The sequence below is a fragment of the Anser cygnoides genome, chromosome 6 (assembly GCF_040182565.1).
Source record: "Anser cygnoides isolate HZ-2024a breed goose chromosome 6, Taihu_goose_T2T_genome, whole genome shotgun sequence".
In the NCBI taxonomy this organism is placed as follows: Eukaryota; Metazoa; Chordata; class Aves; order Anseriformes; family Anatidae; genus Anser; species Anser cygnoides.
This window is the reverse complement of record NC_089878.1, coordinates 22292733-22319857: the sequence shown is the minus strand read 5'-3', so window position 1 is coordinate 22319857 and position 27125 is coordinate 22292733. Positions and strand designations below refer to the sequence as shown.

General features: G+C 38.8%; 1 protein-coding gene across 5 annotated transcripts in view; it reads left to right on the top strand.

Annotated features, from left to right (window-relative positions):
• The window catches only part of LOC106029956 (translation initiation factor IF-2), a 146570-nt gene that overhangs the window by 104859 nt on the left and 14586 nt on the right, over positions 1 to 27125 (top strand). The gene's annotated exons all lie outside the window — the stretch shown is intronic.

Here is a 27125-nt window from a genome sequence, read left to right as displayed (position 1 = left end):
AAAATATTTATGGTTAGAAACATTTCTGACTTTTTAGTGTACAAATTGTAGCATTTCTGTTGGAAAATCACTCTTTGGTAAGAATGCTTCGTGAAAGAAAAGACAGCTTCATTTTAAAAGGTGACAAATACAATAACTGTTTTCCATTTGGAAATAAGCTGACAGAAAGTACTAGAGAAACGTGCTATAACTGTTTTCCAACACTTTTTCAAATGAGAAACAGTAAAAAAGAGCAACAGGATTTTTTTTTTCAATTTTCTTTCTAGTTTTTTCTTGGTGGTAAAAACTGTAGAAAATTTGTGTAACAAAAAACAGAATGTCTTCACCTGAAAATGTTGAGGTGGAGCTCTATGCTTACAGTATATTCCGCACATGTGTATTAATAGTCTCATTTACTCATTTTACATCTTGGATGGAAAACAGCTGAAAATTATATGGGACCAAAAAAAAAAAATCAGACTTAGTCAGACTTTTGGTCACATTTCTCACGTGAATAACTTCCTCACCAGAAATGGCATAAATATATAACCCTCACCATAACAAAAAAATGGCATTATTTTTCAAAAGGAAACCATCAGAAACTTAATGTCTGCAAAAGCTTCTCTACTGTTGTTGTATTTTACTTAATGAAAAAATTACAAAATTTCAAGATACAATGGTGTGTTCAATGTCATATATTGTTCTTTGAAAAGAGAAAGGCCTTCCTCAGCCACTTGGCTAGTTATATTAAACTGATAACTCTATATGAAATTATTATATCAATATTTTTTTCTGCTAAATCAAGACAAGTTACTTAAAGAAAGTTCTCAAATGAAGGCTCAGCACTGGGATTTCAAACTGAAACCAATTCTTACTGCCTGAACGTTATAGTGTTTGGGTGCTGGCTGTAGGTTTTTGCTGTTAAAAAAAAAAAATCTTTAAAGCTACATGTTTCATGAATACATGCCTAATTCCTTATTGTGCTCCATCCTGCTGTATACTTTAGTTACAAGTTAAATACTCTGTGAAGGAAATCCAAAATTGTTGTTCATGAGCTCTGCAATAAAAAAGTAGATTTTTTTTTGTCTGAGCCAACAATTTTCAAGTGAATAGGGCCTTTATAAAACATATTTTAACACTCCTGCAGATTAATAACGTGTTAGCAGAAAAAGACGTGTTGAGCTTAGCTCAATTATCCTTCCATCCCAATTATACAGTGACATTAAATCTTGTGACATTTAATAAGAAAGGCCATTTCATCCATGGCTGCCTCAACTGCTGACAATTTATGCAACAGTGTTCCCTCCTAAGAAACTATTCTAAAAGAAGGCAGCACTCTCACACACTGCTATGTCTAACTGCCCATGTAAATTAAATAAGGTGCAGCAAAATATATAAAATCTTTCATTTTACAATTACTTGATGCCTTTGACTATAGAGAGGTGAATTAACCAGGCTGGTATGAATACTTCTTATGATTGCTACAGTGCTAATGGACTAATGTAAGAAAGAACCAGAGTTCAAAATAACAAAGAATTTGTATGTTGATATCTCTCACTTCTTTATATAGTGTTTTACATTTCTGAATGCATATTCACAGGTCTATATTTCTTCTGCTTTATTGAAAAATTGCTGTTCAGCAAAACTTTTAGTGATGCCACTAAATAAGCCACTGGAGTAAACCCAGTATTTTCTTCCTCAAGGCAGACCTGAGTGAAAACCTTTAGGATCAGCTCAAGATTCTTTTCGAGAACAACAAGCATACACACTCATTACTGTAGGTCACAAGCAGAGACATCTCAGCTAACTGCTCATTTGGCTCCAAAACTAGAAGGTGTGTATAGCTTAGACTGTATCTGAAATAACCAGCCTTGCTGATCAGCAGCTGGCTGGTTTGAGCTAGAGTCTCCATGCAGCAGCAAAGGACAATATATAAATGCAGCAGCCAACTTTATAGACATCTTGAGGATTTTTGCAGCAAGTTCTATTGTGTGGTAGTAAAAATGCTCTAATCATTTCCATCAACTTCTGCCTCTAAAAGTTACAAGTATATTAAGTCAGGCATATTTAGCTGGTCAGTGCCAGTACAGCTGCCGACTTCCATTTTAAGACCAACATTTTCCTATTTTCAGATAAATATGAAGTAAATGACTTGGCTTTCCAAATAGCTCTGAGTTCTTACAGCAATTTATTTTACTCTAATACGAATTAGAAGTTTATAGTAGAATAGAAGATCTGGTCTCTTTAGGTAGGACAGGTGTTTCAAATCAAATATCCAAGCATTGAAGAGTGGGCTGTGTGTTGTAGGTAAAAAGCTCTGTGAAAGTCACAGGATTGCATCCTGCCTGGTTAAGACTGGATAAATTAACCTGGGTTCATGCTCATGGTAGATATGCTAGCTTCCATGACTGTATTCTGCCAACGATAGCTATTTTGCATTTTTTCTGTGATTTTATATTAGATAGGGATATCAGGTAGCAAAAAGCAAAATTAAAAGCTTAATCTTGTCCATTTTTACAAATTAATAATAACAATAATAATGTTAGCTTATAACTCCATACTATGAAAATAAAATTATTTTTAGGATTTGTGGGTAGAAAAAATAGTGTGTGCCTTCATGTATACTGGCACAGCTGCTCCAAAATCAGGGCATGCCACAAACTGCTGTGCAGGATGGATAAATGAATGAATCATGGAGCCATGATCTTCATCCTTCTTTGACAATCATAGTTATTTTTGGTACCAAGTTACAGAATGTTATTTTTTTTTTTATTATTTATTTTAGAAGATGCCTGTGCAGGAATGAGTACTGTACATATTCTTCTGAAAGTATTTATTCTACAAAGTACCGTGCTTCGACTGAAGAAGCCACTGGCAAGGACTTTATGCCAATATAAAATTTTATGCACCCTTTCATGTAACACCTCTATAAAGCATTCATGCCTAAAACAGAAGAAAACAAAGTGTTTATATTTGTGGCAAGAGCAGATAAAATCTTAGGAAACCATAACCAGCAAAACGTGCTAATCAAATAAAAATTGGAAAAAGAAAAAAAAAAAAAACATAAAAAGCTAAGCCAAGGTCTGCCTCTTAATTGTGGTAGTTCCAAGGACAAGAGAGGAATGAAAAATATTCCAAAGCCCAAGCCAGTTTCTGTGTTTTTGTTTCCATTTCTTGGGGATAGAATTATGTTTATGTGAAGAGACAGGTTTTCCTGCACATAGAGAACCGCAGCTAAATGCCACCAAAATTTTTTTGGCAGGGCTCTAATTTTTTTTAGAAACCATATACATAGTTAACACTTGTGAGTATATAAATGAATATATTTGCAAACTTTTCCAAGTGTAAAGAAGCCACAGGGACAGGGCTGTCAGGCTCTGTTGGCACAGGGCAGTCAGCTGCCTTTGCATTTGCTGGGTGAGATGGACGCTGGCTTTGGACACTCGCTCCCTACTTGCAGAAGAATGGAGTCTGTAGGAAGAGGTCATTCGTGGTATCATGTCTCCATCTGCTACAGCAGAAAGCTGACTACAGTTCACAGCCTCGTGCTAACTGCTGCCAGGTGAGATGCAGCATGTTAGAGGGGAAGGAAGAGGTTCTCAGGAACAGGACAGGCTGCAGCAGACTGTGTACAGAGAAAGGGAGAAGGGGACGCCCTACCTGAGAGACCCTGACCTCTCCATCCAATTTCCCAAATCTTCCCATCCCTTCCAAGTCTTTCCCTCTCTCCTCACTGCCCTGCTCTGCCAATGTTGCAAAAAATACCTTTGCCATTCCCAAACAGCAGCCAGTTTTCCTGCATTGCTGAAGAGCACCAGGTTGGTTTTGGCTGTATTTCTTCATCATTTTCTAACCATATGTGCACATTAGAAAACTATTTTTAGAAACACATCAGCTACAAATGAAAACCAGCTCGCTTATTTTTGTGTTTTTTTGTTTTTTTTTTTCTCCCTGTGCACTGTTGCTCTTTCAGTAATTACACTAGGAGTCAGAGCAAGAGTAAACAAATCATGTAAACACCCCTTCACATCACAAACCTTTCTCCTGCTACACAGGAGAACAGGACAGAAGGATAGCTGCTTCTTATTTATGTTACAAACAACCTTTGTCTAGTTAAGAGATGCAAGAGAAGGTTCACCCCAAAAAGGTATGCTTTTTAACCTTTCCATTCAGAAAACAACAAGCAGTAGTTTGGAGCATTGGCGCAATATACTCGAGTCCCTGCCAGAGAACAGCAACCTCTTTTTGAGAAATACCACCACTCACACTGAAGGGCTTCAGTCTGTGGGCTGTTGTTGCTATGGCCTTTGGTGGATTTTTGTTGGTGTTATTTTTTTTCCTCTCTTTTAGGGCAGAAAAATATTTTGATTTTTGAACACGTTAAGCAAGTATTCAAGTACAGGGAGAATTCCAGATTTGATTCTACCTCTGCATAAGCCCTGAGAACTTTCCCTACAATTATGTTTTTCAATTATAGCTCTAATTTCTATTTTGGCTTCTGTCTTCTGGTTGATTAATGACATTCTAGAATCACAACAAAACTCACCAGATTCAACCTTTTGTTAAATTCTGCTTTCTTTTCAAAAGTTATTCTTCCACTGTGATCATAAGTACTTTTGGCAGCAACATTCTAGAACCATTTGCAAAATTGGAAAATAAAATCTATCATTTTTTCTATTCCACATGGAAATTAATGTAACATTTTATAATTTGAAAGAGCACATCAGCAGGCTGTTGATGAATTAATTCAACTACCAACAAGATTGGGAAATGGTAATAAAACTTTCTTGGTATGTAACTACCAACAATGCAATTTTTGAAGGGGATAATGTTCACCTGTGGATAAAAAATAAAATTAAAAAAAAAAAAATAAAGGAATTGTATTTCTACCATGCAACAACCTGCAAATGTAATTTTTTTGTAATTTGTGCTGCAGCTAAAGAATGGTTCCTTTGAGGTAGCTGCTGTAAAAACTACAATAAAATAAAATAAAAAATAAAATAAATAAAATAAAATAAAATAAAAATAAAGTAAAATGTATGGCTTTAAATAAAATCACAGGTCTCAATAAGAAAGTAATTATAATCACTTTGAGTGGCTTTGCATTACTCTTCTGCTCAGTAAACCTAATTATTGATAAATAACTTGAAGTCCATTTTCTCCTCATTGTAGTCGAACTATATTAATGGACGTTAAAGGTCTGATTTTTTTCTCTTACAAAGTCTATGGCAGCTTGTCAGTTTTTCTTTAAATTCTAATCTCTAGAAAACTTTCCTTCTGATATCTAGCACAGCGACTTTTAATATACCCCTATTATTATCAATCTAATAACATGACATAAGGCAGGCTCAGAGAGTCAAAACACTGCCCTTTGCTGCAAATTAACGTGCGCTGCTGGGGCTTCCCCTTATCAAACACTGAGTTGTGAGTGACATACATGTTCCAAGTGAGGCAAAGTTTGCAGGCAGAGAGAATGTATTTTATTAGACGAGCTGACATAGCTGGAAAGAAAATCAACAAACCTGCAAAAGTTTGTTTTCACCAAAGCACATCTATTTTGCCCAGCCATATCAGCAGGTTTTGGCAAAATACAGCCTCTGCCTACACCCTGCCTCCCTGGATTGCCACAGGTAAAACACAACCACTGCAAACATTACCAAGTGATGATGAGGCCAGGGTAATGTGTATAAATATATTTTTTGCATGTATTGAGACAACATACATGGGGGGGGGGGGAGGGGTGGAATTAAGAAAGATTATGCAAGAAAAACAGTTCCTATATATGCACAAATTACCCTACTAAATTTTACAATTTTGTATTTAAAATTTTTAATTATAATAACCTCTCATTTAACGCAAAGAAAATAAGATTTTTTCACCATACAGGAAAATTGTGAAATGAAGTACACCAAGCACTGCCAACTGCTTACAGAAAACAAACTTTTTCCCACTTTAACACCTCTCCACTGTAGATGATGAACATAATGTGAGACTTCATTGTGTGAATATGATGTGAAGAATACAAGGAAATGGACTGAAAATGGCTAGACCAGTATAGAGTACTTGCAGTAACAGAGAGGGCATACCTTTTGGGCTGCCTTTTTTAATTGGTAGTTTCCTTTTTGTAGCTGTATTTATAGTAAAATAGACTCCTTTTCCAAAAGTACTGCAGTATAAACTTCCATCAGAATTTGCCAGAGGTTTGCTGTTTCTCTAAACATTGATAAATGTTTTCTTGTCACACACAAAAGAAGATGCAAGTGATTCCTATTCTGTAGCCCTCAGCTGTGCAAGCAAGCAGTTATTTGTCACATGCAGGTGGACCTGTTTGTGTGGAGCAGGCAGGCAGCTGCAAGTGTTTGGAGTCACACTGACTTCATCCTTTGAAAACCTGTTTCTTACAGCTTCAAACAACATAGCAGTGATAACAGTTATCAAATGCTTTGAGATAATGCTAAATGAAGTTTTGAAGCTATGACAGTGCAGAAATAATTCACTCTAAACATACATCCCCAATCCTAATGCATGAAGTTGGAAAATATTTGTGGCAAAATATAGCCAGGGTCTGATTCCACTGCCATTAAAATTGATGGGAAATTTACCACTAGCTTCCATGGTAGCAGTTCATAAAAATGTAGTTACTGGGGAAGATAGAAGTAATTCATATGTATGAGTGCATGAATGCATATAGATATTCATATAGATAATATAGCTCAGTGCTTTCCTTTTTTCCAAAGTCAAGGTTCTTTTAAAAGAAAACTCCATCTTTTGTCTAATTTTATGTGCCTAAACTCTTATGATATATTTTAGTATCATGTCTTCATGTTTCCCACAAGCTTCTTTTATGTCTAAAAACACAACAGTAATAAAGTCTTCAAGTTCTTCTATTCCTGCTATGTGTTAAATTTATATGTATATACACCACGGCCAAGTTTCTGGGGGGAAAAAAAAAAAGAAAAAAAAACTTATCTTTGAAATAGGATTTGAATTTCCTTACTCTATTAAATGCCAGCAGTAATTACAATGCAGGACTTTTTTCATGCAATTTCTTTGGCTTTTTAAATCCAAGAAGTAGAAAGTTGATAGCAAATTCAAGTGAACATATTACATGGTTTATCTGGAAATACAGAGTCAGATTCAATTAAACACAATTAACCTCAAAAACTGCCACCACTCCTGAGGGTGAAGCACATCCCTCCTGCAGTTCGACGAGAGATCCAACGAGAGACTCTCGACAGGCACGTACATCCTTCTGCCCAGAGGGACTGAGGCTGCAGAGCTCCTAAATGCCCACTCTGTCCTGTTCACATCTCTACAGGTAATTTGTGCCAGTGAAGCACAAGCACTCCTCCTCTTGTAAAGAGTTTCTTGTGCTTAATGCATAGAGGAATCAAAGGACCAGTGCACAGTAAGTTGTATGGGACTGATAAGCTGTATCTAGGAAGGAGGGAGGCAAGAAATGCACGCTAGATACGTGGAAATCAGAGAGCAATTCTATACGTTAGAAGAGGATTCATTTTTTGCCTCTACAGAGTTAACAAAGCCAGTTCCTGAAAGTCCAACCGCTCTGCCAGATGGAAGATTCTGGTAGAACCTGAGGAGACCTAAGCCAGTAAGACTCTACAGAAATGTAGCAATATTCCTACAGAAGCTACCATGTACATCATAAACAAGTCAGTAGTTAATGACATCCAGGCCTTCTCTACATGTTCCAGCAGTGTAAGTGACACCTTATGCTGACTAAGAATAGCTACCTTAGGATTCCCGTGCATTCTGGGTCCTCCAGAGGAAAGACTGAACAAACCAGTCCTGCAAAATATCTCAGAAATAAACCCTTCCTGGGATGCAGTTGAAGTGGTATTTTGGCTTTTCTAACTGGACAGTTGGGAATTGGAAGCTGGAGGCATAATTTGTCCCCATAGTCATCTCCATTTGCTCATTTCCTGGAATCCTTCATTAAGATAGAGATGCTTTTGACTTTTTACATCTCACCCTAAATCAACCTGTAGCAGGCACATATTCTTGTGAAGTTGCATTCCAAACATCCAAAGCCAATGGTCCTGCAAAGCCCTCTCTGTCACTCGGCTATGCACTGAATAATGGGCCTAGCCTACCTCTCTGAGTGCCATGCTCAATTTTCCAGCTTTTATTCTAAAATATATTTTTTCAGACACATAACACTTGCTTTTCTTTAAAATCTGTTTTCCTTTATCTGAAAACCAGAGAAAATATCCAGAAGGATATTTAGCAAAACAAGTAAGAAATGGATTTTGGCTACTCTTGTGTTATCTGAAGGAGAAGATAGAGTTAAGAAGCCTGAAGCCACTGGAAAAAAAAAAAAAAAACTGCTTGTGAGCTGCAAGATGAAAAACTGAAATTTGCAGAGTAATATTTTACAGAAAGTTTTTAAGTGCCTAAAATGAGATGATCTTTTAGCATGAAGAACCTTCTCAGTGGTAGCTATAGTGTCAGTCCCATGACTGTGTTTGATCAATAGCACAACATTTGCAGTTACTCTGACTTGAAAGGATTTCTGAAAAGATGTAACACACTTGAATCACCATCTAATGTCACTAATCTTCAGATTAATAATATGCTCTAATAAGATTTAATGCTAGTGCTCTCTCAACAAGCAGATTTAGCCAGACAACCAAGGCAGAAGCATATTATTAATATGGGGGGGGGGGGGGGGGGGGGGAGGGAATATTTACATTCAGAAAGGAAAATCATTGCATATATCTGATGGAGTAGTTGTCAAAAATGTCAAAACATCAGGTCAAGGTAAAAAGGAATATTTTGAAGGGAGCTATACAAACAAGCTATGAAAAGCGCCACTGTGTTGCGTATTCAGAGATTCACGTAGTTCAGTAGTTAGATGCCATCCAAAATGTAGGAAAGGAATATTCATTTCTCTCCATTACCTTAACAACCTCATCTTTCACCCCCAGACATCACCTTAGGCACAGCACTACTGGCTGTTTTAATGCAGTGCCTCTCTTTTTTGTCTGTTAATACTTAGTTCACTTTGAAGGAGCAATTTCATGCCTACTCGATATTCCAGCTCCTAGATCTGACACTCATCCTCTGTCTCCTGCCCTCTGTGACTGTGCAAGTATTTCACACAAAGTAAAATACTAAGTGAGAGGCTGCAATGATCTCTCCTGCTCCCTCCTTTGCAAAATCCTATTGTAAGTACTTTTCAATCTGTACTGTCATGTCTACACTTTTCTAATAAATACCCAGCTTTATCAGATCAAAAGTTTTGATTTTCTCTTTTCTTGAGAATAAAAGTATTTAATCTAAACCAAGTTGTTCTCTCCTTCAGAACCCCACTTGCAGCTGTGAAGAAATAATTTTTCACATGGTCTTAGTTTTCAGATATTTCACTGCGCACTATTTCATCCATTTGTCATCTGCATTTCAAATACACTGAATGATGCATAAGTCAATCAGGTAAAGAACCAGAATCATTCTTTGTTTTATATCATCTTCTTTAGAAATGATCTTTCAGTGAAGCAATTGCCAGAGCATGGCATATCCAAGCGTCGGGTGGCAAACACAACATTCTTGAAGTCTGTTGCACTGAAAGCTACTGAGATTATGCACAACTTCACCTACAGTAAACATTAACATTTACATTCCTCCCTTCAAAGGGTTAAGAATCACATTGTCCCAGAATCTCCCTTTCCCTTATCCATTTGAAAAAATTAAAAAATAAAGAAAAATGATCAAATACAAAAGTACTACTGTGAAGTGGCTGAGACTGCTAACGTAAAAAGTGACTTGTGCTAGAATGACATGAAAATGTTCTTAAGTGGCATTTGAGGAAGGGCAGTGACATTACTGCTTCTACCACAGAGACTAATTTGTACTGTGAAGTGAAATTCTGTTCCAGCATGAAAACCCATGACCCTTACCAAGGTATTGAACAAATGTGGTCACTACCTTATGCTGAAGGTGAATAATACACCGAGTACCAAATTGGGCTGAATGCTGCATGGAAAGCAGGTGTGTTTATATAGCATAGTGATGTTGCAGAAAGATGGAAGGTAATTCTGAATTAGCTGCCTCAGAGATCAGAACATTACAGTTGTATCAGTGTGGCAATGCATCCAGGACACCCATTAAGAAACTTACATTTCCGTTTTCTCCCTTCTTCTTAGGCCCATCTGAACTGAGCAGTAGTAATGATCTCTGAATATTATTAATGAAGGATAATAGGCAGAATTAGATGGCCCTGGTTTCTCATGGGCAGCCTTAGGCACATTCTAAGTTAGCTACATGCAAGTCAACCTTGCTTGGTAAGGCTCTGCTCTTAGAATTCTTGAATCACAGAATATCCTGAGTTGGAAGGGACCCACAAGGATCACTGAGTTCAACTCCTGGCTCCACACAGGACCACCCAAAAATCAGACCCAATGTCTGAGAGCATTGTCCAAATGCTTCTTGAACTCCAGCTGGCTCAGTGCCATGACTGCTTCCCTTAGGAGCCTGTCCCAGTGCCCATCCACCCTCTTGGTGCAGAACCTTTCCCTAACACCCAGCCTGACCCTCCCCTGTCCCAGCTCCATGCTGTTCCCTTGGGTCCTGTCGCTGTCCCCAGAGAGCAGAGCTCAGCGCCTGCCCCTCCGCTCCCCTCGTGAGGGAGCTGCAGGTCACCATGAGGCCTCCTCTCAGCCTGCTCTGCTCTGGAACAAACAAACTAAGGGACCTCAGCTGCCCTTCACACATCTTCCCCTCTTGGCATGCCTCCCCAGATCAGCTTGAGCACAGGCCCTTCAGATTAACATTGACTAGCTCCACTCCCACCATGATCCAGGAATATAAATTTTAAGAGACTGAAAGGTCATTTGAATACATGGATTTATTTGCTGATTTTGGTTTGGTTTTGGTTTTTGGGGGGAGGTCCTATATTCAGGAACACTTTAAAGGATGTAGCTGTCATGTGAGCACAGCCCTTATATTGGAGTAAACACAAGCATAACGGGATAAATTAGCCACGCTAACACAAGATTTATCCAAGCTGTGCTGCATCACGTTGTATAGGGCAGCACATTCAACTGGCTCCAGCATCTTTTTGTATTGTATTGGGTATTGTTGCACTGGACTGGGATGCTATAATGTGTTGTTGTAGCTCATGAGAGACAAATTTTTCTATCCTGATTAATACACTTTATTTATTTCAGAAGTCTGTGAGTTATGTTAGCACTTACCATAAAGTACTTTACAATGTATATACAAAGGAAGTACAAACAGCATACAGCTATATCTGAATTTCCCTTTTGATATATAAAGAGGCATACATATATTGCCTTCTTTTGAGGTCGTACTTTTAAAACATGATTTATTTCAGTTGAAAGGAAGATATTTTAATAATATTTAAAAGCACAGTATGTAAATTTGGGTTCTAAAATGCTGTGGGATAAACAAAGTCTAAAATATTTTATGTTAATATCCTTTTCTGACAATATCAAGGGTTCCAAAATTGTACACTTAGTGAGGAAAAAATATTATGCAGTGACTTTTTTGCAAATGTTTTCTAAGTAAACATTTTAGTAACAAAAGTTGTTTGTAGACTCGTGTTGTCTAACAAAGTTTAAAAATGTGGAAGAGACACCCAATGACTAATTTCAGTCAAATGAAATAGAAAAAGAACAAGGCAAAAAAGACCAATATTTGAAAGGGGATAGAGAAAGAACTCACAGAATATTTTTAGGATAGATAGAAAATAAAAAGGACACAGGAGATAGTGTCTGCAGTTAGAAGACAGGAAATTTAATTCTGACAAGATAGAAGCATTAATGAAGACATCAAAATGAAAGAAAATAGGAAAATCAAGGACACAGGAAGGAGAGGATTGACAAGCAGTGAAAAGGACAGCAGAGGGAAACTAAGGCAAACACAACTATTCAGGTTTTAAAGACAGATATGATGTGGTGAGGGAAGAGGGTTAAGAAAAGGGTTTGGACTTCAAGAAGTCAGGTAAGGACAATGAGAAAAGGAAATTTCAGTAATAGGAAAAAAATAAATAAATAAACATTATGGAAAATGACTTGTCATGACAGGTCAGAAGAAAGAACAAGATGGCCAGCAGCAGAGCTGGAAATAAGAATTGACAGGAAAGCGTGAGGAAGGGAGAATGAAGCTTGCTTTGCAATGTGCTAGTTTTGTGAAGACGGTAGAACACAGAGGAAAGATGTGCAAGGAAACTAGCTGGATACTGAACCTGAGTGAGTGAGTGAGGGATGGATGGATGGATGGATGGATGATGATGAATTGTTGGGGAGCCAGATATCATCACTCTTCGTTATATTTTTGTAACTATCTCGTGGTGTTTTCTACAACTGAGCTGGACATGATATTCTGGCTGGGCTGTGTGGATACTTTTCACTGTACACCACACAATGTAACCTCACCTACCCCAAGCAATCGATCTTTTTCATTTAGTGAAGCAACTGGTTTTGTAATTCTAGTCTCTGATAGCTTAACTTTTCGCCCTCCCAAATCTCATTTCTTAGTCAATTGGTGTCTCAAGTAATCTCATGTTCTGCTACCACAACTGTGTGATTCACAGAAAAACTGGATTATGCTATAGGTAGCCAAGTCTATTTGGAGATACTGCATTTGGATGGGTAGTCTGAGTTAACAGTAAGTTACACTTAGAAACACATTAACTTAATATGAAGTACAAGACAGAAAAGACAGCACAGTTTCACATTTAAACCAGAGTTTGCTTGCTAACAGGTACAGAAAGGGTTCCCCATTACCAGATGTAATTTGGAAATCAGATTTCTTACAGTTTGTACCTGCCAAGGACAAACAGACCTGCCTCTCTATTTGCTGCTTTGGACACCACCAGCATAATTGCATGGGGGTGAACTGGGTAAGCTACAACTACTTTAAAGATATCCCTCCCAGCTAGAAAGACCAAGACGTCCTTGGCCAAGAGGCTCCCTGATCTCCTTCTCCCAGGTGCTTGTATAGGCTTTTCATTTATCAGTTGGTTTAGGAGGAGAAATTACTTTCTGTGCTTGCAAAGGTTGCATGCAGGCTTCTGTGCCTCCATAGGCAGCACTAGCACCCCAGGCAAACTCATCTCCCTGCAGTCCTCGTTGCACGCTGGGGGAGGTGAGGGGGCATGAGGGAAAACTCACACCATTCTTAGCTTTCCAGTGGCCTGTCACCTCACCCGTCCTCAGGTACTAGTACTCACTGCCGCTTTCTGCCTTGCAGTGTACCTACAACATTCATCTAAGAAATGAAAAGGAACTGCCTTTCAAAAAGCACCCTAAAAACTTAGAAAGAAAATGCAATATTATCCAGGAAAGATTCGGATTTTGGGCCCCAGTGACACATGAGGCAGATACAATATTGACTAGGGAAAAGGAGCAAGAGCAAAGGTATTCTTAGTGATACACAAAATATTAACAAAAAAGAAAAAAAAAAAAAGACTTAAGCAAGCATGAAATTTATTTGCCACTGTTCCTATGACATGCACACTGGATTTAATGTGTAATCAGTGCTAATCCATTCCAAGCCTTGCAATATCAGCAACGTTTAAGTCAGACCACAACTGGAATTACAAAAATAATGAGAACAGCTCAGAGAGAGACTTTAGAAAGGCCTCTAAATATCATTCAAGACAAGAGTGAGATTACAATAAATTTTGTAACTCCAAAAAACTGCTGGTCTCACTTCATTTCTGTCTTGTTACCCTTCAGGCCTAATTGGGATCTCTGCAGCTGGTTATGGTACCTGTTCCCTTTAACATAATGTCAATATTGGGGAAATGTATGTCAGCACAACTGCTCTAATTCTTTAAATCTTAACCATAAAGATTCTTTAATCCTGCCTACAGTTCAGACCAGGATTTGCATGACTGCAGAAGCCTAAATCAATTGTTCTACTGGAAAGGAGAACACATATAGTTTTAAAGGACTTTTTGACATTTTTTTTGGTCCTGTTGCTTCACCTGTTGCTTATAAACAGATATACAAGTATGCTTTTAAGATCTCTTAGCATTGATACATTATTTAATATGATTATTTGCTTATAATTTAATTGATGTTTTTCCTCTGAGAAGCCAAAACAGAAGCATCTGCAATCATTTATAACTATCCAGGTTGAAATGACCTACAATTACTCACATGGCTTTATTTTTAAAAATAAATCTTAAGGACTGTGCAGCACTGATTGAGTAACCAGTTAATAACTTTTAATAGTTTTAAAGAAAAAGAAAAAAAAAAAAAACTGTTTCCAAAAGAACATAAAGCCTGAACCTAATTGAAAAATAAATCAAATGAATCTCAAGTTGCAAGCATGAAAATTATAATTTCTCCCTTTTCTACATAAACATATCAAGAAAGTCCAATGAATTTCAGATAAGTAGCAACTGCTGTTAAATTACATGGAAATCTGAATATACAAACTCCTTCATCAACTTTTTCCAAAGTATTATAAAATCCAAATGTATTTTAAAGTTGCACCGGTACAGACCTGCTTGCTTCTCTAAAAGGCCACAAAATGCCACCGAAGTTAAAATGGATGTGTTAACCTTTTGAGAAGTACTCACAGCACCAAAATTGTTCTGACCTTTGACTGTACAATCCTTTAACTTTTCTAGCTATTCATTTAATGCCCATTTGTGTTTTTTAAAATTATTATTACACGATTGAAAACATTTATTTGCCAATACATCACTAAGACAGTGTAGCAGTCTGCTGGAATGAAGTATTTTTCTGTAGGCAGCTTTAATTTTTTAACCAATAATAAGGCAAAGATCTGGATGTAGGGGAGGCAAAAACATTGGGAGGTGGAGAAGCCCAAAGAGAATTGGTATGAATTATTTTTACAATCATATTAATACATAAAGCTGCTTTGATTGATAGATAGGTGTGAGATTTAAAAAAGAAAAAAAGAAAAAAAAAGAAAGCTGTTGCTGGTTACAGCTCATCCTTTGGCAAGGAGCAAAGAAGGAAAGGTGAAACGTGCACCTCCACAACCTTAGAGCCTTCACTGCAGCTCTGAAAGGAGGGGAATAGGCTGCAGCCTGCATAGTAAGGTAGGACAGGGATTTCCACCTTGTTTCTGCTCCTAATAAAATGGTACTTGCCTTGCCTTTGCAGTAAATTCAACAGTCATGTAAAAACAGCTTATCCCCAAACTCCTTCGAGGTCTGGCAACTGATAAGGTTTATGTGTGACAAGTCTCCCCCACAGACAGCTATTAACCTGCTGAACTCAATCAGCAGCCTGCTAGGTGAAGCACCAGCAACAGTGCATTTTGGTCAGCAAAGCGACTCTCAGGCACTTGCGCATATCCAGAATAGTTTTGCTGTATGCCATGAGTGTAGCTCTAAGTTTGTAATGCTATTTCAGTGAGTAAATGGCCAGTCCAGAAGGCTGAGGAAGTCAGAATATAGCTCTGCCCAAATCTCATGTATACATAAACCTCAAACATACAAGTAATAGGAGAGGAAATAGACTCTGATGCCTAAAGGCAAAGAAACAAAAATCAGATGTGAAATTATCATATGCAACTAGTAGAACAGCAATAGCAAAACAAAACTAGTACTTATATTAAGTTCTACAAGCAATAGCATACCAACCAGAGTGTAACTACCATGCAGGTCTTAGAAGGCCCACAGGTGCATTGGTAACTATAAGGCCAGAATGCAAAAGCACACAGAATTCAGCAGCTCGGTTGCCCACACTTCTTTGAACACTTCCTTGTCAACTGGAATGTTTTGTTGCCACTTGAAATAACAAAATGGAGAGGTGTGAGTTTGAAAAGAATGCGAAACTTAGACAATCTAAGCATAATAATACAAAAAAATGCATCATGAGCCAACTCTTAGATACTGAGTAAATCTCTGAAACCGCAATGCACTAACACAAAGCAAGAACAAACTCAGTTTTAAACCACAAACAGTGCATGTAGCTCTGTTTAAGAAAACCCAGTATTCAAAACACACCTTTTGGATAACAATGTTACTTTAACTGTTTTATAGGAATCTTGGAATAGCTCACGATACTATGTTTCTTACAGCAAGCTGAAAGGATAATTTTGCAGGCTGACTTTCAGTTATTTTGCAGTTACTGTATTATTTACTGCAACTCTCATTTCTCTAATATTCTCAAGATAGAGACCTGGGACTTGACAGGGACTGTTTGAGTATTGATGATTCTCTCAGCACACAAGAACTGTGAAAAGTCAGTCTTGCACTTAAACTTTGAGGAGATTTTAATGAGTAGAAGTAGTGGAACTTCCAGGAAGATCACTAGAAACAGGCCAACTTACAGAGGAGGAAAAAAAATCCTAGAAACAAGAATTTTAATGGGAGGTTAAAAGCCATCACTGAAGTTTCTAAAGAGGTGAGAAAAATGATGTTAGCAGGTTTAAATCACAGAGGAAAGAAATTAAATATCAAAAGAAAAATGTAGACTGCTTCATTCCCAGTGGAAACACTTTAAATTAAAGCAGAGAGATGCAACAGTGAGACCTTGCAATTCTAACCTTTTGAGATCATGTCTGCTTTGCAAACTATTCGCAAGGAATAACTGAACTCTCATACTTCTGTCTTGTCCTGTGTACAGGGCTGAGAATTAAAGGCTAGATAGGTACTGAGAGAACCCCTTTTCTGGTTGTTCTCCTAGTATGAAGAGCAGGAATCTGATGCAGCCATTCATTAACATGAAGAACTAGACTGGAAAGCTTTTGTCTTAGAATAAGATGTTTCATTAGATATGTTATTAAGTTATCAGATTATTTATATAAGGATGTAGATGTAGCATTACATATCATATCCTATGAAGTCAAGTTACAGCATTTTCCTTTCAATGAAACCTTGAATATGTGTTTATTATAAACCCATATTTTATTCATCCCATTGTCTCCTCGGCTAGCTGGCAATTTGATACTTTTTAGTGAGAAACTATAAAGCTGGAAATATCCATACCCCATTTTGAACAACTATTTAAAAAAAATAATCTTGTTGGGTGTACACTGATGAAAACAAGAACCACTGTGTATTTACTCCTGCATATAGCAGAAGCAGTGGGATACAGGACTCCAGAATGCCACAACTGCACTGTCCCATAAAGTGCATCAAATAAGGCACAAAAAGACTACCAAAAATGATATCAATATTTTTTTTTCACAAAAATTTGTCATTTTTTCAAAATCAAGTCATCATGTAGAAAACTTAATAATTTCTCTGAAATTATAGCAGAATTCAAAAATATATCTCCAGTAGAGGCTAAAAAACTGGCCTTATAGAAGGAAGCTTGCCTGGTTTTCTATCAACACACATATCCACTTACCTGGCAACTTGCTGAAGGCTAAAATGTAGAAACTAGCACTGTCTGAAAGATGCAAGTGCTGCATTTTCAGTTTATCACACAGTTTATCAAGTGTAAACCCAAATAATTTAATTCTCAGAGTACTGTAATTAAAAGTGCCTGATGTATTATATTTCCAAAACAAAACATATTCTTTAGATTTCTCACTTTGTCCATCAGGCTAGATTTAAGTTGAGTTGGGCTACTGGAAGCCCTTTTCTGAAATGAAAATTGTCATAAATCCTTGTGGTTTTATCAGGTGAATGTCAGTGCCAATCTTGCGAGCGAAATGACCATTTCACTTGGCAGCTAACTGCTGGTTAGGTAGCTGGGCCTTATGTACAGAGACAGTAATGGAAACATAGATTATCACCATTATTCAGAATAAAGAGATCATACAGTTGTCTGAAAATTTACAACCCTATATAACTTTACAATTCCACATCATTTAGAAATACATAATATGGATTTTCCTTATTGGAAATTGTATTACTCCTGGTCTAAAATGACACTTATTATTATCTACAAAGGTGACTAAATTTTTTATTTTTTTTTTAACCACCTTCTAATTTATTCAGAAGCAAGGATGACTTGTTCCAAAGCAAGAATGGAAACAGTTGCCTAACTGCCAACATCAGTGCCAGAAATCAAAGACGTTTTCTCAAAATTTTCTGAAAACCACCAAAAGATGTGTATTTAACTTTACATCTAATGTTCTTTTGATGACTGAGGAGAAAAGATGCAAAGTTCATCCACCTTCTCTCTGTTCAGTGCAGGAATGTTATGGTTCCACAATGAAAAGAAAAGGTCAGCATTCAGGAATTATCAGATAAGAAGTGAAAACTTGTCATGTATCCCAGACATCAGGTTCTGCTACCCAGAGCTGCAGAGCTTTTATCTCATTCTGTGCTGCTGTGAACAGAGGTGATTGCTTCTTCCCAGCACTAACATTGCAATGGTTCCAGGAATTAGTTAAAATACATTTAATTGTTGCTCTTTTTCTTTTCCTGGCCATACATATTTAAAAGAAAAGAGTTTACAGCTGCGTGTTCATACATTCTATGCATATTGCAGAACCTGGTCCTGCAATAAGCTTTACATAAACTGCATTTCATGCACAAGCTTTTCTATTAGAAGAAAAGAATTTTGATCACTTTCCAATACAACAGGTGAAAAGAATTGAATAGTTTTTTAGGGATAGAGGAATTCTAGCTTGCTAATAAAAACATGTCCTTCCAATTAAAAACCAGAATCAACCATCCCTAACCTAATATTCAGTGGCATAACAGAATCACAGAACCACAGAATCACAGAATCGTCTAGGTTGGAAGAGACCTCCAAGATCATCTAGTCCAACCTCTGTCCTAACACTAACAAGTCCTACACTAAACCATATCACTAAGGGCTACATCTAAACGTCTTTTAAAGACCTCCAGGGATGGTGACTCAACCACCTCCCTGGGCAGCCTATTCCAATGCCTAACAACCCTTTCGGTAAAGAAGTTCTTCCTAACATCCAACCTAAACCTCCCCTGGTGCAACTTTAGCCCATTCCCCCTTGTCCTGTCACCAGGCACGTAGGAGAACAGACCAACCCCCACCTCTCTACAGCCTCCTTTAAGGTACCTATAGAGAGCGATAAGGTCTCCCCTGAGCCTCCTCTTCTCGAGGCTAAACAACCCCAGCTCCCTCAGCCGCCCCTCGTAAGACTTGTTCTCCAGACCCCTCACCAGCTTCGTTGCCTTGCCCTTCTCTGGACTCTCTCGAGCACCTCCATGTCCTTCCTGTAGCGAGGGGCCCAAAACTGAACACAGTACTCAAGGTGCGGCCTCACCAGAGCCGAGTACAGGGGGACAATCACTTCCCTAGACCTGCTGGCCACACTGCTTCTTATACAAGCCAGGATGCTGTTGGCCTTCTTGGCCACCTGAGCACACTGCTGGCTCATATTCAGCTGCCTATCAACCAGTACTCCCAGGTCCTTCTCTGCCAGGCAGCTTTCCAACCACTCATCTCCCAGCCTGTAGCTCTGCTTGGGGTTGTTACGCCCCAGATGCAGGACCCGGCACTTGGCCTTGTTGAACTTCGTGCAGTTGACCTCAGCCCATCGGTCCAGCCTATCCAGATCCTCCTGCAAAGCCTTCCTTCCCTCGAGCAGATCAACACACGCACCTAACTTGGTGTCATCTGCAAACTTACTGAGGGTGCACTGGACGCCATCATCCAGATCATCGATAAAGATATTAAAGAGGACCCACCCCAGCACTGAGCCCTGGGGGACTCCACTAGTAACCGGCCTCCAACTGGATTTGGCTCCATTCACCACAACTCTTTGGGCCCGGCCATCCAGCCAGTTTCTAACCCAACGAAGCGTACACCAGTCCAAGCCACGAGCAGCCAGTTTCTTGAGGAGAATGTTGTGGGAAACGGTGTCAAAAGCCTTACTAAAGTCAAGGTAGATCACATCCACAGCCTTCCCCTCATCCACCAAGCGTGTCACTTGGTCATAGAAGGAGATCAGGTTCGTCAAGCAGGACCTACCTTTCATAAACCCATGCTGACTGGGCCTGATCGCCTGGTTGCCCTGCAAGTGCCGCGTGATGACCCTCAAGATAATCTGCTCCATGAGCTTCCCTGGCACTGAGGTCAAACTAACAGGCCTATAGTTCCCCGGGTCTACCCTCCGGCCCTTCTTGTAGATGGGCGTCACGTTTGCTAGCCGCCAGTCGACTGGAACCTCCCCTGATAGCCAGGACTGCTGATAAATAATGGAAAGCGGCTTGGCCAGCTCCTCTGCCAGTTCGCTCAGTAGCCTCGGGTGGATCCCATCCGGCCCCATCGACTTGCGTACATCCAAGTGTCGTAGCAGGCCGCCAACCATTTCCTCATGGATAGCGAGGGCCACATCCTGCTCCCTATCCCCTTCCACCAGCTCAGGGTACCAGGTATCCAGAGAACAACCGGTCTTGCTGCTAAAGACTGAGGCAAAGAAAGCACTGAGCACCTCAGCCTTTTCCTCATCTTTTGTAACTAAGTTTCGCCCCGCATCCAGTAAAGGATGGAGATTCTCCTTAGTCCTCCTTTTTGTGTTGATGTATTTGTAAAAACGTTTTTTGTTATCTTTAACGGCAGTAGCCAGATTGAGCTCCGGATGAGCTTTGGCCTTTCTAATTTTGTCCCTGCACAGTCTCGCAACATCCGTATAGTCCTCCTGAGTAGCCCGCCCTCTTTTCCAAAGATTATAAACCCTCCTTTTTCTCCTAAGCTCAAGCCACAACTCTCTGCTCAGCCAGGCCGGTCTAGTTCCGCGTCGGCTCGTCTTTGGGCATGTGGGGACAGACCGCTCCTGAGCCGTTAAGATTTCCTTCTTGAGGAGTGCCCAGCCTTCCTGGACTCCTTTGCCCTTCAGAACCTCCTCCCAAGGGACTCTGCCAACCAGTGTCCTGAACAGCTCAAAGTCAGCCCTCCGGAAGTCCAAGACAGCGGTTTTACTGGTCCCCTTCCTGACTTCGCCAAGAATAGAGAACTGAACCATTTCGTGGTCACTCCGCCCAAGACAGCTCTCGACCACCAGATCTCCCACCAGTCCATCACTGTTTGTGAACAGAAGGTCTAGTGGGGCACCTCCCCTGGTAGGCTCTCTAACCAGCTGCATCAGGAAGCTATCTTCCACGCTCTCCAGAAACCTCCTAGACTGCTTTCTCTGGGCTGTGTTGTGCTTCCAGGATATATCTGGGAAGTTGAAGTCCCCCACGAGAACAAGCGCTGACAATTTCGCGGCTTCTGCCAGCTGCCTGTAGAACTCCTCATCAGTCTCCTCATCCTTGTTCGGCGGTCTATAACAGACCCCTACCAGGATGCTTGCCTTGTTGGCCTTCCCTCTGATCCTAACCCATAGGGACTCAACCTTATCATTCCCAGCCTCAAGTTCCTCAACATCTAAACACTCTCTAATATAGAGAGCCACACCACCACCCCTTCTGTGCTGCCTGTCCCTTCTGAAGAGCCTATAGCCAGACATTGCAGCACTCCAGTCATGAGAGTGGTCCCACCACGTTTCCGTGATGGCAACCAAGTCATAGCCTTCCCACTGCACGATGGCTTCCAGCTCCTCCTGTTTGTTGCCCATGCTGCGTGCATTAGTGTAGATGCACTTCAGCTGGGCCATTGCCTTCTTCCCCGGCTCTGCCATTGTTCCCCCCGGCACAGCTCCAACAGGCCTTCTTTCAGCCCCATCCCCCTTCTTTCCTAGTTTAAAGCCCTCTCAACCAATCCTGGGCTAGGATCCGTTTTCCCCTTAGAGATAGGGACCCGTCTGCGGCCATCAGGCCGGGTGCTGAGTAAAGCGCCCCATGGTCAAAAAAAACAAAATTTCTGTGTTGGCACCAGTCTCTGAGCCACGTGTTAATCAGGTGGAAACAGCAGGAAGAATGTACAATATGACCTCAAGTAATGCTGCTGTTCTTTTCTTAAATGGCATAGAGACATGAAACCCTAAGCATTAGACACAGAACAAATTCATCTAGGACTCAAAAGTATTTGTATCTTAAAAGTGGTAAGATGCACAAATAAAGAGCATAAGAAAAGAAACCTTTCAAAAAAGCCTTTGGGGGACTGGAATGGGATAAATGCTTCTGTGAGCTGAGAAATAAATAGTTCTGAAGGATGTGGTAAACTATCATTTATCACTCTCTCTAAACGTGATATAGATATCTGGTTAATAATGCTCACATTTTGTTCTCAGTAGTGTACAAACTGGCATCTGAAAGTAATTTAGTCATTTGTAAAAACAACATATGTTCTTGTGATATGTGGGAAGGAATATCCTCTGAAAACCGGGTTTTCACTTTATTGGATAAAAAACTGTGAGAAACCCCCTAAAATATGCCAGCTGTTGATGAGCACAGACAAATTTATAGACTCTTGCACAAATTAAATATTCTGCAAGTTTCCATAGGAGTGCTATTTTAATATTTGTTCATTTTTGTAAAGCTCCAATTCCTGGATTGTTCATTCCAATAAGACATTTTGGAAATAATTTCTACTGATAAACAGTGTCATGGAAAAAATGGCATTTTTAGTAATTTATGTGCAGTGGGTTTTCAGAGTGTCATTTATGATCTGGCACTCTGATCAGGATGCCATGTAAGATGCTGGAAAAATTATAAGCAGGTAGGTGGGATTTCTGCCTCAGTGAGCTTACATTCTCATGCAACTCAACTCTCATACAACTCAAAGAATAATATTATTTTACAGTTCTGCTAAAAAAAAAAAAAAAGGTTTTGTGTAATAAATACTAATACATATCTTCTTAATTTCCAGAATGATTTCTCACAAAAACTAAAAAAAATGAGAAATCATTACAGCACAAATGGGTACTCACTGCATTTATAGATAACTTAGTAAAAGCTCCGAAGGCCTAAATTTTCCTTATAACACAAAAGTTCTGATTTCCCTGCAGTGGTCTCCAACCATAAAATAGCACTATGTTTATTCTGTAGCACGCAAGTAGGCCACAGCCAACATTTCAAAGATCGCTGTTACCAGAGTGGTAATTCAGCAGCAGCAGCATTTACTGGCATGAAAGGCCAACTGCATTTGAAATAAAATAGCGTGAGCGGTACGACCATATTGTTAATTCACACCAAAACACGCAGCTACACACACTAGTATTACCAGACATTTGTATATCATACTACCTGAAAATTCATACCTGAAAAATAAGCACAGGCCATTCTCTTCACATTTGTCAGCTGTGGCCAGCCAGACTGACCTCACTGCCTACCTAGGATCTAGCAAACACTTGGTGATGTGCTTACATTTAGATACGTGAATAATCTAGCACAGACTGGGACACTTTATCTGCTTGAACACAAGCAAGCACATTCATTTGTGTTAGAGAAATGCCTTTACATGGTTGCGTTTAGAAGAGCAATACGATGCTTAGGATTTCTGATTTACTGTGGTTTACTACTCTTGTGAGCAGTACCTGTATTTTGAATTCAGAACCTGTTATGCCAAATAACACGAAACCAGTGAGAAGAAAATCACATACCTAGTCTGAGCCATTTCAAAGTCAGCAAATGATCTCTCAACAGCATTTGTGGAAATGATTAATAATTTACTTGCCATTCATAATTTAGTTGACAATTTTTGTCTTTTTTACTTACTAATGAAATGCCTGTGAGTGGATCACAATTTTCTCATATTTATTATTCATTGCAACTATTTGCTGAATAATTTCTGCAAACAGTTCCTGTTTTGTAGCTCACTCCCATTGTGAATGTTTATTATTCAAAATTTAGTCTCTGAAACTAATTACCTAAGCCACATATTAGATTTTGTTCAGTGTTTGCCTGAACATTGTTCATATAATCAGTGTGTTCTCCTTCAGTATGAACTAAAATTGTATTCTTCTGTGAACACTCCCTCTGTAAAGTTTATTTGCTAGAATGTTCACAAAAAGCAAGCACCATGGAGCAATTGAATTTTAAAATCTGTACAAATATTGGTGGATATATTTTCTTCAGGACCAACTAACTCTACCAATAAAAGAGAGCACAGTCTTATTTATTGAGTTGTGTTGTGGAAATGACCAAAGCATCCTGGAATCCAAAGAGGAAGACCTCATTCTTCTCCTCGGAGTGAAAACAAGGAACATTGTAGCATCAAAAGTCTTTTCATTTGCACATTTCTTGTAAACCAGTTATTCCAGGTACTCCACACATTGCTTAAACAATGTGGCAGTCATCTAAGTGCTATGTCATTGAAAGCCAAAATTGCCAGGGTTTTACTGGGAAGGAGAAGGGGGAAAGGCAATACACAAGTACACACTTCACACATCTCTCCTACAACTTTGGGAATTTCACATAACCAACCCATAAGTATTTGTAGCACAGATTGCCACCTCCTTACTGGTAGAGATTCCCCTCACGTGCCAAGAACTTAGAGCCTTTTGGCTTTGTTTTTCTGGCTTTATTTTATTTCAGATTTTTGAGACTTGGCATGCATTTGCTCATGTTTTCAGCCTTCTTTCAGTAACCATCAGGACTCAGCAATTTTTTGAGACTCAGATTTAGCAGCTGGGACTTCGAGGAAAAGACCAACTATTGTGAGATATGTAATAAATCCAAAAGACCTGGCATTGTTGAAAGGCACATGCGTTGCAGACGGCCTTTACAAACCTGAGAGAGGTGAAATGTTTGCCCAGCTTCACACAGCTACCCAGCAACACACATCAAACTACTGCTCAACAGAGTAGCATTAAGAATTAGAACTGAAATAAGATTTAAATGACCCAAAAACTTACAAAGGCCTTCTGCAGAGGGATGATTTCTATACTGAGTCACCGTTGAGGGTTATTAATTTCATTTGAACTCAGACACACTATAAATACCAGCAAAAACTTGACTGAACATTTGATTGCTAGAATTAATAGTTCTACTGGATTCTAATGAATCTAGAATTTGACTCTTCAGGAAACAACTCTAAAAAATGGTACAACTGCAAAACAAACTGTAAAAATTTGGCTCCATTTCCAGTTGTACTAAGACAACTCAGATGTATCTTTCTTTCCAAGAAAGATCTCACATTTTACTCATGAAATTGCTGCTCACATTCTATTACCAGTATACTTTTATCTTTGCGCTGGTGCAGCTTCTGTTTACAAAATGGGAATGGTGCGATGGGAAGAGTGCTTTAAAACGATAAAGCATTTGGAGAACAAGACTGATTCAGAATAGTAGAAAAATACAGTAAATAGGTTATATTTTGATCAAAAAGAAATATGCTGGAGGAAAGGGTTGGAATTTATTTCTCGACTTGTCAAAAGCTTTTTCTCTATTTGCTACTGAAAGTTTTAGGCCTAATAAGAGCACTGAGAAAAGAGGCAATAGCAATATAAAAAGTTTTTGTCAGCTAAGCATTTTTAGCAATGCTTTATTACTGAAATGTTACTAAATGCTGTAATCCACCTACAAATTTTGCATGTTCTCTAGCTATTATCTCTCTCCAATTTATTGCCCCCAATAATATGGATAATTATTCTAGAATCAACACTCCTCACAAGTCTCCTAATGGTTAACATTTCTTTCCAGCTGGAAATCTGTTTGCTGGTTACATTTCAGATTACCTCATTAGAGGTGTATTGCATGTAGAGAAGAAATGCAGATATTTCTCCTTCCAGGTCAGAAGATGAGATTTTCACTTGTATTACGCAGTGTCTCAGTGTGGATGAATCCACAGACAACACCAGATACAGCATTCCCACAGGGCATGGCAATACACTCCAAGTCACAGGGCCAGCCACAGTTAAGAAACTGCATGCTGTCAGCTGCATTATAAACTAATCCAAGCATTAGTTGTTGCATTTTCTGAAAATTCAGCATTTTTACTGTGCCATCAAGGATGCTCGCTTGTCTAACGTAGGTGTTTTTAGCTCTACTTTAATGCTAACTTCCAAGCTGTAGCAAGGTACCAAAGCTAGAACTGACCACGGCAAAGTAGCTCTAGATTCTGCCTTCATCATTTTTATTGTTCATACCACATTTTATAAGGCAGTGTGAATGCTAATAAGCCCTGTAACAAATTTCTGGGCAGTATTTGAAGAGGTATGTTACAGTTTCATTATTTATGCAAGAAAATTTTTAGTGAGTGCCTGCATGAGGTCAAGGAATTTTATTTTTTTTTAAAGTAATCTAATGTGATTACCCTTTAAACTAAAAGGAAAAAAAAATACAAAAAAAAAAAAAAAATCTAGGGCAAATATAGATGTTTGGTCAAAAATAAATAAATAAACAAATCATAGCTTCCATCTCCTTCCAAACTTAATTATTGACTACCTGTACCTGATGGCCTACAAGCTTAGATTTCTTCAGTTGTATTTGCTGCCTATGTCATATCAACAGGCAGTGGAGATGTTTTAACTAGATGCTCTGTGATTCTTCCTTTTGTTCCCATTTACAGTTCCCTTCAGAAATATAGGCATTAGCTGTGAATACTGACACTAACATCTTTGAAAGAAATTCTGGATATCCAGTGAATTGAACATGCTTGAAATGTATTTTTCTCCGTGTTGCCAGGATAGGTTCATCAGGTCAATCTAAACCTGTCAGTAGTCCTTGAAAAATCTTTTGCAAACCCGCAATAACACTGCCTTAGAGAAGTAGAGAAGTGACATTGATTATAGAAGGAGAATTTTACTGAGGTTACTTCTAATTGCTGGCAAAGGATATGCTCAGTATGCATATGCATGCTTTGCTGGAAGAAGTAGGAATTACATTTTATTTATTAAGAATCTCAGAGACAATTTGGGATTTTAATCTTATAGGACAGAGTTATTTTTTCTTAGACTGTCAGAATACAGAAAGAAGTTTCCAACCAGTTTCCTCAACACTAAAGCAAGCTTCCATGAATTTAACAAAATTTAATAATATCTAACTAGCTGACGCTACGGCAGGTCTATAATTGCATGTCACCTTGCAATGCTATGTTGTCTAAATGATTTCTTTTTCCTTTTGGCAATCTACTGAATAACAGTGCTGATGAAGGATTATTTCTACATAAATATTTCTTACTAAAATATCATATAAAAAGTAAAATATCTTATTCGGAGGTAGACATTTGCTGAAAGACACTTAATATTAATTTAGAACCTTCTTACTGACAGCTGCTCAGCAGGACAAAAACTCTTCATTAGATTAGAGTCTCGAGGCAGTCTCATGAAGGTTGCTACTGAGGAAAAAGTCATTAAGGTTTTCCCTCTTTTTCACCTCCAGTTATGGGTAAATTTACATGTGCATCCTGGTT